This window comes from Nyctereutes procyonoides, unplaced genomic scaffold, assembly GCF_905146905.1.
Source record: "Nyctereutes procyonoides isolate TBG_1078 unplaced genomic scaffold, NYPRO_anot_genome, whole genome shotgun sequence".
In the NCBI taxonomy this organism is placed as follows: domain Eukaryota; kingdom Metazoa; phylum Chordata; class Mammalia; order Carnivora; family Canidae; genus Nyctereutes; species Nyctereutes procyonoides.
This window is the reverse complement of record NW_026575046.1, coordinates 58,730,256-58,741,152: the sequence shown is the minus strand read 5'-3', so window position 1 is coordinate 58,741,152 and position 10,897 is coordinate 58,730,256.

The following is a 10,897-nucleotide window of genomic DNA, read 5'->3' as shown; positions in this document are numbered from 1 at the left end:
AAAATTGTGAAGTTAAACACTATTTAACCTGTTACATTCAAAATGTTATGGGCACCTGGGTGGCTCAGTGGTTGTGCGTCTGCCTTTGACTCAGGTCGTGACCCCAGAGTCCTGGGATCGAGTCCCACGTCGGGCTCCCTGCATGGAGCCTGCTTCTCCCTGTGCCTGTGTCTCTGCCTTTCTCTCTGTGTCTCTCATGAATAAATAAAACCTTAAAAAATTTTCCAAATATCATTTTAGCATACAATCATTATATAATCATCATACATTACCTATTTTTCATTCTTTTTTTTTTCTTATTAGATATTTAAAATCTGGCGTGTCAATAGCCAAACTGTGGAAGGAGCCTCGGTGCCCATCGAAAGATGAATGGATAAAGAAGATGTGGTTTATGTATACAATGGAATATTCCTCAGCCATTAGAAACGACAAATACCCACCATTTGCTTCAACGTGGATGGAACTGGAGGGTATTATGCTGAGTGAAGTAAGTCAATCGGAGAAGGACAAACAGTGTATGTTCTCATTCATTTGGGGAATATGAATAATAGTGAAGGGGAATATAAGGGAAGGGAGAAGAAATGTGTGGGAGATATCAGAAAGGGACACAGAACATAAAGACTTCTAACTCTGGGAAATGAACTAGGGGTGGTGGAAGGGGAGGAGGGCGGAGGGTGGGGGTGAATGGGTGACGGGCACGGAGGGGGACACTTGACGGGATGAGCACTGGGTGTTATTCTGTATGTTGGTAAATTGAACACCAATAAAAATTAATTTATAAAAAAAATAAAATAAAATCTGGTGTGTATTTTACACTTGTAGCTCATCTCAGTTTGGATGGGCCATATTTCAAGCACTCATTGGACACATGTGGCTGGTGGCTACGGTCCTGGACAGCATAGGTCCACCGGGCTTACCTTGGCCCAGCCTGGGGCAGGGCATCCATCACGTTGACCAAGACTGAACTTCATAGCCCCTTGGCTTGGAGATCTTGAAGTCACCACCTACATCCTGAGGAAGGAAGGGGGGTGTCCAGTCATTGAGTAGCTAGAGCGGCCAGCCTTTCTCTCTCCTGACAGCTATTCCCTTTCTAAAAGAACCTGGCATGATCTGGGGGAGGGCCCACTCCCAGCTCCAAACTGGCCGTTGTCAAGAACCTCTTTTAAAACCCAGACACCACCTAAAAAATAAATAAAACCCAGACACCTCCCCTTGCCCCATCTTCCACACCTTCCTCCTCTGAGATCAGCTTCTCCTGGAATATTTGATCGAATGCAACTTTGCCATCTCTTGTCCTCTCTGGTGTGAGAGAAATAGAAACCCCCAGTAAGGAACCTACCAATGTACAAGAGCACAGAGAGGAGCCCTTTACTAAGGAAAGAAACAGAAAAATATCTGTGGCTAAGGACAAAAAGATCTCTGTTGAAAGCATGTAATCCACATTCTCTCTGGGCATATGAGCTAGGCAGGGAGTCCTGGTCCGGCAGGCAAAGAAGAGTCCTTATCATTCTCCCAAGAGGGGATCTGCTGCCCATGCTGGAGAGAGAGAGACAGAGAGAAAGAGAGAGACAGATGATTGACTTTTTCCTTCTAAAAGATGACCTGTGTCCCTCTTGTGAGCCAGGCCCAGCACACAGAACCTGTGAGCAGAAGGGGCATCCTTGGGATCCAGTGGAGAGGACAGGGGACACACAGGCTCATGTTGCCCCATAGGAATTCCAGCCTGTGTAACTGCTGGAAAGGAAACCCCTACAGTGTCAACAAGCAAGAGCTGGGGCTGGGCTCAATTTGTCAGGGTGGTTAAGATCTTTCCAAGAAGTGACGTTAAACCAACTTGGAAGAGTGAGGAGCCCGGTGCAAGGAAGCCTGGTGTTTCAGGAAAGGGGGCTGTGGGAAGGGTGAGCGGGCAGGTGTACGACACAGCTGTGTGGGCCCCTGAGGAAGAAGCTAAAATGTCCTGGGGAAGAAAATAACACTAGAGGACCCACTTTAGGAAGGGAGTCTGGAGAGGAGTCCCCTCAGAACAGGTGACATTTCATCGGGGACCTGTGGGACCAGAGGCAGGCGACCATTTGGATGGAGCAGAAGGGCGTCCCTGGTGAAAAGAATGGTGCGTGCCAAGGTCCTAGAACAGAAAACAGAAGGAGAGCAGGGTGGCTGGAGTGTGGCGTGTGAAGAGGAGAACCCAGGATGAGGGCAGAGAGGTGGGCACTGGCCAGGGCAGGGGACCTTGGATCATTTTCGGAAGGAGAACTGAGCTTGTTGCGTCAGATAGGAGAAAAATCAGATAGAGGCTTATTTTAAATCACTCTGCCCCTACCCAGATCACCAACAACCGCCCGGTGATGCGTCAGTGGGCAGTGCCCAGGCCTCCCATCATGGGCTGTCAGCATCGCCGCACGTCGGGCCGTGGCCCCCTTTCCAGAAAGCTCTGTCTTCCCTACACTCCCGGACACAGACTCCCCATACCCTCTGCCCGGGGCCCAGTCCCTGTGCTCTCTTGGTCCCCTTGGCTGACTCTCCCTCATCCCTGGGAACACCAGCATACGGTGAGGGGCCCTGCCTCTGAGACCCAAAGCAGGGCATCTCCCGGGCACAGGTTCCCTCTGGCCACCAGCAGGGTCTACATCTTGAGTCCACCTCGGCAAAGCCCCTTTTCCCTCTTGAGAGGAAGAGAGAAAGAAAGCGTTGAGGACAGAGACGAGCGGCCCCACCTGGCTGCCCCCTGGGATGCGTGCAGGGGTGGGTCAGAGGCCCCCTGCAGCTGCCGCCACCCTCCCGAGCCCGCTGGCTGCAGTGACGTGTGGTTATCTCTCCCTGGCTGCTCTGGCCAAGCCTTCAGGGCGATGTCCCAAAGGCCTACCTTGAGGGAGATCAGCTCCTAGGAAGGGTCGCCTCTTTTTCTGCTGTGCTCACAAGTCAAGGAACTGGATGAAACAGTCAGGTGAGGGGCAGACACTGGATTTCCAGAAGGCTTGACCATTCCCACCACTCTCATTCTGAAATAAGGCCCACCTCAACCTCCTAGGCCTGATGGACTTCATCTGTTTCGTTGTTCAAGCTTCCACCCGTATTTCTCAAGCACCTGCCTGGTACCAGCCTGGGTGCAAAACCCACAGGAAGGGCAGGGCAGCCGCACGGGACAGGGACAAGGACTCAGGTGGCAGTGCACAGGGGCAGGAGCAGGCTCTGCAGACGGAAGGGGCCCCTTGGCCCAACCCTAAGCTGCACGGAGTCTCAGACTCTCGTCTACAAAGTGGCCGTGGCGAGACTCTCTACCCACTGGGCTGAAGAGGTAACCCGTGGTGAAAATTCGGGTCAAGGCCCTGGCAGGATGATGGGTGTGGGGAAATCTGCCCCACGCATACCAAGTGTCAGGGGTTGTGCCTCCACACACTGGCCCAAGGCTTGCCCTCTGCGGGTGGGGGTGGTGGAAGGGGGTAGAGCGGGGCTTCCCTGGCATCTGTGTTGTTCCTAACCAGGGTCATCTGGGACCAGCCACTGCGTGTCGCCACTGCTCTCCTTCCTGCTCCTGCCAGGGGGCCTGTGGGTGGGTGTCTGGGCTGCAAGTCACTGGCCCGGGGGAGCCACAAACACAGATCCAGCTTCAAATCAACACTTAACCTCAAACAACCTTGACTCGACGCCCCTTGGCTCTCTGCGGAATGCTGTTAATATAAAAAAATAAGAATAGGAATAGAAATATAAAAAGCTGAATGTATGCTTCCTATGTGGCCTGAGCCAGGGGAACTCAGCCCCTGCAAACTGAGCGTGGGCTCTGGCCTCCGCGAGAGCTGGGACTGTGCCTCCAAGCCACGTGGCCATGCCCCTACCTGAGACCTGAGGGGACACACAGGGCCACGGATCCCACGCTGCACGAGGCCAGGAGCCAGGCCTGGAGGGACTTTTGGGAGACGGCCTTTAGTACTGCAACTGTGGCAGGCGACCACTGCTGGGACACTGGCCACTGGCCACATGTGCTTCTACCAAAAAGCCTTGTCCAGGCAACTCAGCAGCACTGTCCCTAGGACGTGTCCTGTGGACAGGTCTGTGAGGTCCGTGTGACTTTCAAGTCTGGGGCGTTAGGGTTATGATACACAGGTATCATATCAACCGTGTGTTTGTCCGTGTGTTTCTCTGCCTGTGTCGGTGCAGGAGTGTGTGGCTGTGTGTCACCTCCAAGTGCGTTTGTGTGTGTGTGTGCACGTATTTCTGTGGGTGTAAAATGGCCAATTCCCTAGGGCGGCTACTAACCCCAGAGAAAGGAATGCCACCTGGCTACTTCTGAGCTTCCGCCTTGCTCAGGAACAATGGGGGTGCACTGGCAGCCAGCAGCCACCTACACGCCCTCTGCGGCCAAGGCAGTCAAGTCAATCCTCAACAGGGAGCTACAGCACCCCATGACTGAGAGTCTACGCCATGTGGGGCCATGGGCTGGTGTAGGATTGATTGATTTTGGAGGAGGAGGAGGGACAGAAGGAGAATCTTGAGCAGACTCCCCACTGAGCTTGGAGCCCAATGTGGGGTTGCCCCCAGGATCCTGAGATTATGACCTGAGCTGAAACCAGGAGTTGATGCTCAAACGACTGAGCCATGACCTTTATGGTCGGAGCACCTTTAAGATGGGTGTAAAGACAGGTCCTGGCTGACGGATGCTGTTCTGGTCGCAAGCCCTGCATGGGATAGCACCCATGTGCACAATCCTTCCCCCCTTGAGAAAAGGAATCCAAGAAAGGAGAAATGGGGAGCACTGCCTGCGAGAAGAGGGGGCACAGGGGCACCGAAGCCCTGAGAAATCTGGTTGGGCTGATACACAAACATTTGCCTCAACCTGACCACCAGGTTCTAGAGATGGAATGTTGGGAGGGGCGTCCTGACCTCTCAGGGGCTCTGAATCCAGTCTTGATCCACCACAGTGAGGGAGGTGAGGGAGGGGAGGGAGGGGAGGAGGGAAGGAGGGGAGGGAGGGAGGGAGGGAGGTGAGGGAGGGGGAGCCCTGAGCCCCATCATCTCCCCAGAGCACAGAGGACGGATCGTGAGCCGGCTCTGTCCTCTGGTGGCTGCACGAAAAACTGCAGCCCATGGGAGGGACGCGCAGGCAAATGTCACCCATCGCCCCCTCCGTTCTTCCCCCCACCTTCACAGGGGGCGACTTAGTCCAGGCGCCACGGGAGAACAGGGGACACCGTTTACTGCTCTGAGCCCCAGGCTCTATCCGTGCAATCCTCCCCTGCTTCCCCCGCTTTTCCCACATGCTAGCCTGACGGGTACAGAGAATTTGCCCTGCGTGCCTCCCTTTGTCAGGGTTCTGCGGGCTAATTGTCCCATCTCTGCTTGTCCACAGAGGCTGGCTCAGGCTATGACTCCGGAGGAGACTCCCGTCAACCACGGCTCTTTCCGGAGCCACTGCCAGGTACCAGGGACTAGCCAGGCCTTCAATGTCTACCAATGTCTCCCCTAGACTCACTGGAAGGAGGGGCCTCCTCCTAAGGGGTCTTCACTCCCTTACGACAGAGGAGGAAGCAGGCTCAGTGATGTTCTGGAACGTACCCGAGGCGGCACAGCCTGGAAGTTCTGGAACCTGGTTCATTTGTTTTTCCAGCCGACCCCAGAGTATCTTAAGCATGGTTTCTCCAACGCTTGCTCTGCCCTCCATGCCCACAGCAGTGGATTAGGCCCTGGACAGGCCCTGCCGGGGCTATTACTCTGCAAGGCGGAACTTGCCCCAGCCTCAGGTCCCAGGACTGCTTACGGCATCACTTAGAGACTCCAGTTTTGCTCTTTGGCCATAATTTACATCCAGCCCTGGACATGCTTGATCCTGGCTCAGCTGGGCTGCCGGGCACAGCAACTCACACCCAACCCCCAGTGTCAAGGCTGCAGAGCTTGGCACAGGCTGCCACCAAGGTCCTTGGCACGTGTGCTATACAGATGGTGGTGACACTGGGGCAGGCTCTTCACTCTTGAGGGCCCTGGTGGCCCAGATGCCTCTCTACCTGGAGGTAGAGCAGAGCTGAGAAGCCCAGCCTGTACTCACCTTTGTTGCCCCGAGGAGCTGAGCTCAGCTCACCCCCGGCAGGGCCCTGGTAACAAGGCAGTGTCTCTGCTGGGTCCGGAGCCCCAGGAGAGGCCCTGGGCCCCTTGCTCCGCACACATGCTCTCTGTGCAATCAGCAGAACCCAGGCATTCTGTCATCAACTACTGTTTATGGAGATCGTGACCTCCACTGTTCTCTTGTCACAGGGACACAAGCATCAGCAGAGGGAAAGTATTCTGAGATGTCTAATGTCTCCGGTGGCTGAACTATCCTCACATGATAGCATGTTGTTTAAGAAATAGCAAATTAGCAGGACCCCTGGGTGGCTCATCGGTTGAGCATCTGCCTTTGGCTCAGCGCATGATCCTGGGGTCCTAGGATCGAGTCCCACATCGGGCTCCCTATGGGGAGCCTGCATCTCCCTCTGCCTGTGTCTCTGCCTCTCTCTCTGTGTCTCTCATGAATAAATAAATAAAATCTTCTTTTTTTTTTAAAAAAAAGAAATATCAAATTATGTCAATCCATTAAATTTAACTCCTTGTATTTCCTAGAAATGATAATATAATAATTTAAATAACCACTATTTACTAAAATACTGTCCAGAATCTATTTATAAGAGAAAAAGTAAGAGCTGAGAAAAATCTGAGCTTACAAAACTTATGTAAAAAGAGTGGTTTTTTTTAAATTAAAACAAATATAGAATATTCATAAAACACATTTGGGACGTCCGGTGGCTCAGTCGGTGGAGCGTCTGACCCTTAGTTTCAGCTCAGGGTGTGATCTCCGTGGTGGTAGCTTGGAGCCCACATTGGGTTCCCCGCTGAGCGGGACGTCAGCATGAGATGGTCTCCCTTTGCTGCTCACCCCACTCGTGCATGCGTGCTTGCTCTCTCAAATAAATAAATAAAATCTTATAGACAATTTTTTTAAAAAAAGCACATTTGAACACAGGTGAGAGATTACACGGTGATTGGGGGTTTGTACCAGCAGGCCCAGGGAAGCCAAGTTCCCCTTTTTGGACTGCGGTGGAAACCTCAACACAACACTTCTTGAGAAGCGCAAACAACAGAGATGATTGCCGTTGCCTGTGGCTGGAACTAGAAACAAGTGGCACAGCTGAAGGACAACCAACCACGTGGAGATTTTACGACTCATCGAGGAAAGTTTGGATCTAGAAGCTGCTGGAACCAACACGCGGCTTGGAAAGTTAGGAACGGGACATGAAACACAAGGAAGGCAGAGAAACGGAAAGGAGATCAAACACAAATCGAAACAGCTCGGAAGTCAGTGACTCAATGTTTTGATGCTGAAGTCCAAGAGCTGAGGAGGTGAGGTTTCCCCTCCCTCCGTCCCTCCCTCCCTTGCTTTCTGGGAGGAGGTTCAGAGCTGCCCCTCGGAGCTGGGTGCGAGGAGGTGGAGGGAACACAGTGCCGCTGGGGCGGGGCCCAGTCTGGAAGTACTGGGGGGACAGCCCTGGCCGAGATCAGCCCTCTGCAGCTGTCTTAGGGGTCCCTCAGCTCAAGGATGAAAATAGAATAGCCCCCTTGGCCTTAGGTCATCGTAGTTGTAGATCGGCCTCCACCCCACCCGGATCAACCACCTGTCAGGAGGGAGGCGGGTGCGTGGTTGCAATTGGGAGCCGTGGAGGGGATGGGTGGGCCAGGGGACTCAGGGAGAGGCTGGGGCCCCCTACTCTTCCTCCTAGGAAGCCTAGGAAGAGCTAGGGTCCCAGGGCTGCCCCCTACTAGAGAATGAGCACGGTTCATAACTGGAAGGGAGGCCAGGCCTCAGGATCCTCCCAGCCCTGGGGAGAGTCCTCCTAGAGCCGCAGGACCAGGCCCCGCTGGATGGGTCACAGGCCAGATGCTTCCTCCAGCGCAGCGGAGGGGAATCGTGGTTCAAGGTTCCTGTCCTGCCCTGGGACAGGGTCTGCCCTTTACTGAATGGGGGGGGGTCCTCAGAAGTGGCCTCAACTGGCTTGTTCCTCTGCAGCTCCATAGTCCTCTCAGGCTGCCCCGACCGGCTCGGCAGTTGCAGCCGCGGCTTGGGAAGAGCGGGACTCCTCTGGGCCCCTGCGTCCCGGGCCATCCTGTGGGGCCTCCTGCAACACCCCACAGGTAGCCCCCACAACCTTGGTGCAAGGAGGGGAGCCCTGTTCTTTGGGTGGCCAGGAACAGAGCCGGGCTTTCTCCCCAAGAGTCCCCTTCCCACCCTCACCTGGATTCAGCGCCCACCAGCCCACCGTCCTGCCCTCCTCAGCCCCGGGCGAGACCACCTGGCCCACCCTATCCTGCAAAGCATTCGCAACCCCTGACCCAAACCAGGCACACAGGACATTTATATTTTTATAACAAAGAACCAAAGTCACGCTGTATTTGGGAACGCCCCTTTCCTTTCACCATTGCCAGCTCTGGATTTTAGGAACATTTTGATTTTCAGCCATCTGTTTGCCAAAAATACAATATTGCGGTTTTTAAAAAGTCTTTTTTTTTTATTTCTTGAAACATGTAGATGAGCAGCTTTCATTTCTTGTGGTTTTTCCTATTTCTTTCATTACATCTGTTTACTCCTGTCCTTATAATTTGTCCATTTACTACTGGGGTCTTGTTGCTTCTTATTGATCTGATTCCATGAACATTGAAATTGCAGCTACATTTTCACTTGTCGCATCTCTTGACCTTTGTGTTTCCTCCCTCGGCATGGAAGTGTCGTCTTTGTGAAATGAGATTTAGTGAGTTATTTCCCTTTTACAACCTCTGAGTTTCCTACTGTCCCGTGAGAGCCGCGTCAGATGGCTCTCATGCAACCTCCTTATTTTCGGGGACACCCAACACTCTTCTGGATGAGGATGTTGGGGTTGCAAACTCCCCCGTTTCCTGGGGTTGTTTTCTGCTCCCCACTAAATTGTTTATCGACCCACATTTTTCTGCACCAAGAGCTGCCGTGAGCTGCACCCAGCACACAGTCCTTTTTCCTTAACTTCTTCAAAACCTCTCTTGTGAAAGTATCATGGTAAGAAGACAGACGACTTCACAGCCCAGGGACCATGGGTCTGTCACAATGCTTTTTTTTTTTTTTCCTCCAGCTTTATTCGGATAGTATAGACACGCAACATTGTGTAAGTTTAAGGTGTATGACGTGATTTGACGCATCTAGTACCACAGAATGGTCTCCACTGTAGCCTTAGCTTATCCCACAATGATCATTCCCATTAGTGTGGCAAGAACATTTAAGATTTAGTCTCTTAGCAACTTCTGATGACATGACGCGGTATCACGAGGTATAATCACCGCGCTGCCCAATAGACCCCTAGAACTTAACTCACCTTTTAACAGGAGTTTGTGCCATTGGACCGACACCTCCCCGTTTCCCCTGCCCCGCAGTTCCTGGTAACCACTCTTCTGTTTCTACAGGTTTGTTTTTTTTTTAAGATGCCACATAAAGTGATATCATAGAGCAATTGTCTTTCTCTGCCTGACTTACCTTTTTTTTTTTTTTGAGAGATCTTTTTATTAGAGAGAGAGAGAGAGAGAAAGACTGCATGAGCAGGGAGAGAGGCAGAGAGAGAATTTCAAGCAGACTCCCCGTTGAGCATGGAGTGCGATGTGGGGCTCATCTCGGGACCCCGAAGTCATGACCTGAGCCGAAATCAAGAGTTTGGATGCTTAACTGACCGAGCCGCCCGGGCGCCCCTGCTTGACTTACCTATTTTAGCCTAACGCGCTCCAGGTTCGTGCAAGTTGCTGGGGTAGGCCGCCCTTCCTCACGGCTGAGTAACGTTCCGTTGTCTATCTGGACCACATCTTCTTTACCCGTTGGTCTGTTGATGGGCACTTACATTGTTTCCATATCTTGACTATTGGTCACACTGCTGCTCACACTGTGCTGTCACACGTACTCTGGGAAACTGTCACAGGCAAAAATTTCTTCTAAAGTCCCCACCCCCCCAAAAAAATTAAAAAAAGTCCCCACCCCAGGGGTGCCTGGGTGGCTCAGGGGGTGAAGCTTCTGCCTTCGGCTCAGGTCATGATCTCAGGGTCCTGGGATCAGGCCCCGAGTCATCGGGCTCCCTGCTCCAAGGAGAGTCTGTGGCTCCCTCTCCCTCTGCCCCTCCCACCCCCACTCCTGCCCTCTATCTAATAATATCTTTAAAATAAAAATAATAAATCTCCCTCTCCGAGACTTTCACCCCCAACCAACCAACCACTGCTGAGATGCCAATTCTTTCTCATTCTCGTTTCCCTACTCCTCCATCCTCTGCCAACTCTGAGACACCTTTCAGACCAAGCTCTTTCCTCCTCCTCATCCTCCCCAATACATGCCTCCTGAGTGGGGTGGGCGATGGGGCCGAATGCACATCTTCTTAGTGACTTGCCTTCCTTTTCCCAGCTACCACCCACCTCCACACGCTGGTCACCGGACTCCTGAGGCCTCCTATCATCTACCCATCGGTACCATTTCACGCGGTCCTGGCTTTCCTCCTACCCCGGCCACCCTGCCCCGTGTCCTTCACCACTTCCACAACACTGACATGCGAGGGCTTCGCGGCTCTCAAGCGGCTTCTTGCTCGCTAAACATTTGGCCTTCGATGCCCAGAAAGCCCATTCCTTCGGCGCCTTCCCTCGCAGGAAGCATGCCAATGTTTCACGGGCATCTTGTGTTCCTACAAGACGTGGATTGTGTTCTAGGAGAAGGTCACTGCACGGCCCACGTAGCGGCTGCTCAAGTCACAGATTTTTGTCTCAGACGGAACTGTGGCCTTTGGCTTTCTCCCCGTCATCTGGCCCCGATCCGAGGACTCGGCTGCCCTGCTGCCCTCCCCGCACCCGGGCCCGCCCACTGTCGCACAGCCTCCTGGCC